Source organism: Anoplopoma fimbria, chromosome 3, assembly GCF_027596085.1.
Source record: "Anoplopoma fimbria isolate UVic2021 breed Golden Eagle Sablefish chromosome 3, Afim_UVic_2022, whole genome shotgun sequence".
Taxonomy (NCBI): domain Eukaryota; kingdom Metazoa; phylum Chordata; class Actinopteri; order Perciformes; family Anoplopomatidae; genus Anoplopoma; species Anoplopoma fimbria.
The window spans coordinates 26,949,809-26,957,788 of NC_072451.1; positions in this window are offsets into that span (position 1 = coordinate 26,949,809).

Below are 7,980 nucleotides of genomic sequence, written 5' to 3' on the forward strand. Positions count from 1 at the left end.
ATTGTGGCAACCCCACGCCATTGGCCAGGGGCCAGCAGCTGCAGCACCCGCCCCGTGGACGGGTGGTGGAAGGAAGGTACCTCCCCCTCCACCCAGCTGCACTAGAGGGAACATCAACCGGGCCCAGGAAATCAAGAACATTGGGGGCACCTGGGGAACGAGGAGAGAGGAGCTTTAAGGGCGGGAGACAGGGGAGAGAGAGGAGAGCACATGGCTGGAAGGAGGGCTGAACGCACATGTGGACTGGAGGACTGCCAAAAAGGAGAGGGCTGACCAGGAAGAGACGTGTTGTTGAACCAGCGTGCATTAACTAAGTTTTTTGACCCACCAGGAGTAAGCCGGAGGCGTCGGGTGCTGTTTCCCCGCCGACCCCGAGGAAGGGCTGGACCAGGAGGACCCGCGCCCTTATTCCCGATTACGGAAGAACCTTAGTTTATATATGATTTCCCTTTTTGTGATCACTCCCAATAAAACCCATTGCACCGCAGCCCTGCTTCTTTCCTGAATTCCCGAATCCCCGCCGCCGACGAAGGGGTTACCACAGTATGTTGAATGCTAATGCAGCACAGAATACACACATACAGATAATCAATCCACAGAACGGGACATTCACACATAAGCATGCAATGGTAAATGCATTCTTATACACGCATATAATATGCACAATTCTCATACTGCACTCTCCATCTTGAGCAATTTAATTTCCCCCTCACATGATTCTCTTCTCATGTGCACCCACTTGCACACTATAATAAAATATGATGAGGAACATGCCTTAACCTCGCCCCTCCTCACTTCAGGATATTGTGTAGTACATCTGAAAGCTTTGTGATAAAACTTGTCGGTGTTCAACTTCCTTTTTCAAATACAGAAAACAGAAACACTTTTATTATCGCAGCTTTGCAGCATGTCAAAGTCTCCCACTGTTCCGACACAGGATGAAAGACATTTTGCAACATTTGTTTTCACAGAGAATCAAAGAGAACAACGTGTCAGCCATGTTGCATTTGTCTGTGTTACCTGAAATGTATCATAAATCATTTGTCTAGAGTGCTCTTGTGTAAAGCGATGTGTTCTTCACAGTTTAACCCTTCAGGCATATCAAAATGCCTGTCAGTGGTTGAAGAAGACATAATTGATGAATTACACCCACTAACAGACCATCTAGAAGAGTAGGTTCCCTTTTTAGACTCCCATTAACCAAAACTAACAATTAGAAAAACTCTTTCATACCCTCTGCCATATCCCAGTGCCAACCTTTAAAATATTTTAGGATTTTACATTTTCATCCCCATAAAACAATTCTAAGTTGTTTGAACTTGTGTACTGTGTTCTCTTACACACATTTATAATTTGAAATATATTTCTGTTTCACTTCTGTGCCTTCGTCTGCCCTTTGGGAACAAATTAAGTAAATTATTTGTAGTTTCATAAACAACAAAGGATGAGTGATTACTAAAATAATTTATTAAAATAACAATTAACCTTTTGTTATTTTAGATTTTTGAAAATAATGAACACACATCCTTGAACAAAATAGTGTTTGGTATATCCATATTAGATGCAAGCCTGTGCTGTTTTGAGTTCCCTCTCAAGATCATGATAGAAGCATTTTAAGGCCCTCACATGTCAGTTTGTTTTGTGCAGAATCCCAAATTCGACATCAGGTCATTTACCTTACATAATACGCCTGCATCTTTCTGGGATCCTAGAGTTTTGGGGCCCCTGAGGCAGTTGTCATTAATCCAGCCTTGCTCATAGCTAAGAGTAATTGTATGTCAATAGGTAATGGGGAACAAACAATATGAGCCCATACAGGCAGTCATGTAGCGAGCAACAAAAATAATTGCAGACTCTCAACATGTCCTCCTTCCTGAATACGAATCCGCAATTTTGTACTATGTTTTTTTTTTTTCCGGTATCTTCTTCAATCTCACATCAAAGCTAGGTTCCTAATTCTGTGATTTATTATCTCCATTTTATAAATTCTGTTAATTGTGTCCTTCCATTTGCTTATTTGTTGTGCCTGTGGTTTCAGCCTGTTTTTTTGTTATCTGTTTAAGAGTTGCTACTCTTAAATTAAGATAAAGTAGATAAATATCAATTTGTTTAGAAAGTGGCTGTGCTGTTCTACCAAGGAATAATTGCTCTTGGCCAAAAATAATTGTGCATTGAAAAATGGTAACACTGGCTTTACTTATTTCAGACTAATATTGCTGCAGAACCAGACAGGAAAAGAAAATGGTACTCTACTATTCTACTCTTCTACTCTGCTTCAAAGTGCATCTACATCTGCATTTCTGGCAGTAAAACAAACAATATTAATGAACTGGAAAATACAGGAAAAGGACAGTTATAGTGTGGATATCTGACCTGAGTGAGGCAGCCTACACCCACCAAAATCACAGAAGACAAAGTACATTTTAGAGACAGTAAAGACACATCCAATCAATTAAAGAGAAAGAGCAGCAGCCATGGACATTAGAATAAATTATCTGATTTAAGAAGAAGAAAAAAAAAGAAAAGTAAAATATGAACTCTAAACTGTCCGCATCGCTGTATTATGGGATAAGGATGACCAAACTAAATAATGTGATTGAATGTGAGTTCTGTGTGACTCTTACATATATCTTCTAGTACTGTAGGCTTTAGCATCTCAGTATCACAGCAGATGAAGTCTCTCTACAGTAACACTCCCACTTTGAGAGCTCTCATCCTATTCAAGCTTTCCCCTCAGACACCTTAACATAATCTGTACCTGCGTGACACAGCATTATCATAACTGAATAAAGATGGGTCAGAGTGAGTTGGCAGCCTCTCTGTGTGCAAAAGGGCACAGCAGCACTGATATGAACTTGCCACCGTGTCCCCGGCAGTGTGTGCATGAATGTGTGTGAGTGTGGGTTTGTGAGTTTACCTCCATCTGTCCACTCACTGTGTGTATGTGTGTGTTTCCTCTATCAACAATTTTTCTCCTCAGGCTTTGCGGCCCCCCCGTAGCGGTACTGGCAGGCTGGTTGGCCCCTCTTAGACGGTTTGCTCCTGTCAAACATAGTTTCAGCCTGACGGTTAAGGCTCCTGCTGCACCAGGACCCTTCATCACAACAAGCCAGTAAGAGACTTCCCCCCACACAGCAGCAGATCATGTTTCCTCCACTGGAGTCACCTTCCTTTATTTATTTATTTTTTCACTTTTAACTTGTTCCATTTTCTGCTGATTCCTCTGTTCTTTTTGCCCCATGCTTGTTTGGTATACAGTACATGAGAATTGTTTTATTCTTCTTTTAAAGGTGTTTCTACAAACCAACGTAAAGCTCAGCTGTGATTATGAAGGACAGAAGTAGAGTAATCATTCTGATCTGTTTTTCATTTAAACCTGTAATAACGATGGCCAGTTTAGGACAAAAAGGAAACAGGTTGTGAACACAGCATTGACATGTTTTAAGCCAGCAGGTACGGAACAACATCAGCTGTCATTTGTAATAATTGTTTTGTCCATCTGATGAATGTTTGTCCGTTATTCACTCACTTTTGGCTGCCAAATGCTCCACTATGTTCACCAGCTAGTTGTTAACTGTGTCTGTCTGATATTTGTTGTTCCCAATACATTTTTTGCAGACTGTCACAATTATCTTACTGAGTTAATTGGAGTGTTATTCAGATCACCTGTTGTGAAGACTGGCTCCTGATTAAGAATTGAGAGCAGCTTGGTGCATTTCCCCTTTTAGCCAATCAGGGTCTGATGCTGCTTGTCCTGCAGGGCTTAATAGTGGGAAACTGAACAGCCAGGGCATCCTGAGCCTTCCTCGATGTAATTCAAACCTCATTTCTGCAGATGTTGCCAGCCAGAAACTCTTCTTCTTCTTCATTCCTTTTCTTTTCTGATTGAAGGTGATTTTGATAATTCTGTCCCCTAGCTGGAGTAAATACTAAATAACACCTCTCCACTAGGTTACCTGCATCAGGGCAGATTTTAGTGCTCTTTGTGCTCACCTTTATTTAGTTTTTTAGTGTATTTTCATTGAGTTTTTTCTGTATAATGTGATTGGAAACTGACTCTTAGGTGTCATCCCAATCAGCTGAAATCTGGGGAACCAGTACTGCTACATATCTATAAGCAACATTTGAACTGTTTTAGCTGCTGCAGATGGAGCTGGTTTTAGCAGCATGGTGTCAGTGTTGGCTCCCAGTTTCTGGTGATCCTGCACCTTCACTTGACCTCTAGTTTCACACGGAATCCGGTATCGGAAATGGCCAGTCTTCTCGCTGATGATGTCGTTTACTTATGAGGGTCAAATAGAGTTATAGGTATTAATTTGAGACTGTTTTATAAACAGTTAAAAGCTCCTCACAGTAACTTTAATGCAAATGTATTTAGTTACTTTCCACCACTGATGTGAGATTCAGTGAGTCAGTGATGATGACCTCATCTCTCTGCATTTCTCCCGCAGTGGTCACCGACTAAAGTATCATTACTGCAGTATTTTCAGAGCAGTGTGACCAGCTCTGGCTACATCTGAATTAGCTTTTCCTTTCCGGATGTATCAGAAGACCTAGTGATGTGTTTTTCTAGCCACCCCCAGCCCCGCCGGCTCCTGTTTTTGATCAATCGAGCCTGGAGATTCTGTTTCTGTAGTTACGAACCTGCAGCCTATCAGCTTGTCTTGTCGGAGTGGTTATGATGAACGTTGACGAGTTAGAAGGCGCAGGAAATAAATCCAGCAGCGTGATCCTTAACTGATTCATGATGAGAAACAGGAGTGAGTCATTTATTTAAAATATGTATATATGTGTCTTTATGTACAGTGTTTGTGTGAGTGACGTATGTGCAGCGGAGTCATATACATTCCTTTTTTTTCCAATCACGTATTGATTTACCCACAAATCCCCACCATCTTAAGGCAGATATAGAGCAGAGGGGAGGAGGAGAGAAGGGGGCATAGTTGTTCCTTACAGCCTTTTCTTCTATCTAGAGGTAGATAGCGAAATGGTAGCTTGATGGCCACTGTTTCCATGGCAACTCTGTTGGAGCAACCTCCGCCCACAACATCTCAAAAGATCAGAGATGTTATTTTTAAAGTAACAAAAGACGAGATGATGTCTGAAGCTTGAAGGGAGAAAAAAATCATGAATTCTCATACCAAACAAAAACTGACACATGCAGCAAGTGAACACATGTACATACAGTACAGTACACATTTTTGGGGGGATGAAATGCAGTGCAGAGCCCACAGCATGTCTCTGTGTGGGGCTTTGTTTGTAGCAGGTTCAATGCACAACAGCGGTGGAGAAACATTCACCATCTGCAACGACATTATTCTGAGAGACAAAGAAGTTTTACTTTTCAAAATTTTAATATTTGAACTGCTTTGGCGGCATGTCACTGCTTAAAATCACATAAAAGTATCTGTTTTAATAGCTCCTTTGCAGCATTTTATCACAGTGCTTTATTGGCAGGTTATCAAATATTCTAGAAGACTTTATACTTTACACTTGGCGGCCTCAAGTGGCACAAAGTGATAACAATATTTTTGAAAGTTTGAACTTGTTAGAATTTAATTTGTTTCTTCTGATTCGCCGTCAAGTTGAAAATTAAGGAATATTTAGGCATTGATGCAGAAGGTATGAGTGGACCCTTTTTATTTATTTGTGTGGATAAAAAAAATGCAGTTTTCTTCATGCTGAACATCAGAAGTTGAGCAACTCTTTGTGGCCAAAGTTTTGCTTCTTTGTGTTGTAATAAGTCAGGTGTTTTAATAAACGAGTTTAACCAAATATTTTATCCTAGTGCATATTTTAGAATATGTAAATAACCTGGAATAAATCAAATTTGTTTGTTGATACATTTATGAACTCATAACATGCTGGTAAATAGCCCTTTGACACTGTGTCTCCTTCTTCCTATGTGCGGTCACAAAAGGTTGGAACCTATCCCAACATGCTTTGTGTGGAAATCACCAGTCCAACTCTTGTCATTTCCCTAATGAATGTGAAGCAAAATAAGCACATTATCCTTCACATGAGGGGTTGTTCAAGTGTGATCGAACTGTGCTGGTGGATGAACACATACACCCAAGAATATTTTATATTTCATGGTAATGGGTGTAAAATTTGACTTATTATAATTAATGTGTGCATGTTTTACTACTGTATATATAAACAACGAAGATGGAGAACGGCAAGAAAATCAACAAAAACTAAACAATCTGAAATCCTTCAAGGTCCACTCAGTAGCAGGAGCTTTTGTTTGTATTACTTGTTACCCAATTTTGATGGAATTGTTAAAATATGTAAAAATATTTAAATAGTAATTTTAGTATATTTATTGTCAATGCTGGCTAAAGTCAGATTAAACGTTGAAAAGTATTTGTTGCGGTATTTCATGCCTTTGTTAAGAGTTGATAATAGAGAGATGAGAAGAAATGAGGGAAGAGAAAGAGGCAGGGATTGACAACAAAACACCAGAAATGAATATAAAATGTATCAAAAATGTTTGGTTACTTGGAATTGTTTTGCCTCCTATTAGTTTGTACCTGAGAAGACTTGTTACCCTTCAGTTTACGTAAGAAGTTTTCTCTTTGTCGACTCAGTGTTCAACTAAGATGTTGCCACTAACATAAAAGCGTCTGCTAAATGACTGTAATGTAATGTAATAATGTAATGTAACATGCAACAAAATGTGTCACTCATACGGACTCCTATGTGTCCCTCACATGCTGGGATGTCTTGATATCTTGTACCACATACAGTGAGGCAAATCAGGACTTGGCTGAGACAATAAGAGTCCCTCTCTGCGTCTCCGGCTGCTTCCTCTTGGTGATTGGGTTTCAGATTGGTGTACACCGCAATTCCAATGTAGCGCTGCAGGCTCCTCAGTGGACACACTTGCCAGACTGCGTTTCCATGGAGACTCGGTTTGTTCTCGCGCCCCTGCAGCCTGTGTCATTGACTTCAATTAGTGCAGAAGGCCTGTCTTGCCTAAGCACATACTTATACAGAGAGCCGGGCTCAAAGGGCTGGAGAAAATTGTCTGAGGAGATGTGAGGGCACGGGAAACGTCGGAGAGGACTTCAGGGCTACAGAGAGGCTTCATGGTGTAATGGCATTCATTTAAATACTGGGACATTGACAAAATAAAATGAGTGACATTTCAATTTAAACTGAGAGCTCTTCATGACTTCAGTAAGACGGACTGCGAAGCTACAACAGAAAAAAACTGTCCAGCCAAATCAGGTTTTCCTTATATCACTATTTACCAAAAAAACAGTGTGTGGATACTGGACACTACATCTGATAATCTCATGAGAACCCCTCATTCTGAATGTAAATTCTCTGCTGGCAAATGAAGGAGCAAGGCCTTCTTTCAGGACACAATTATGATTATCTTTTCTAATTGTACCCTAGTAGGAACATTTAATTCAGCTGGTACAGCTGCTCCCATCCACCATTTGGCTCTAGATTTCATGCCATTGTAATTTCATTATGTGTGTCTGAATGACTGATCACATGATGTTAATCTTGCATGTCTTTGATCTGCCTTTATTAAAAGTGCAGTTCAGGCCAATTAATAACGTAACCTTTGCGTAACATATTAAACTATATATTAAATAGTATCAGTATACTCAAATGTACTCATATTTACACATATTTTAGCCACTTACAATTGCTTTCATGTTTGTTGTTGTTTTTTTGCACATAAAGGCTATAATAAATCTTTTCAATATTGCAAGAAAACCAAGTTCAGTAGAGATTTGGCCCTAATAGTTAACAACACCGATGGTAGCATCTAAGTGAAGCTGTACTTCCGCACAGCAGCGCTTTGAGCTAAATGCTAATGTCAATGCTATATGATCACAGTGCTGATGTTTTGTAGATATCCTTTTACAATGTTTATCATCTTAGTAGTCTGTAAGCATGCCAACATTAATAAACCTAAGCACAGTGTATAGTTTCATCTCATGAGAATGCCATCAGTTTTTG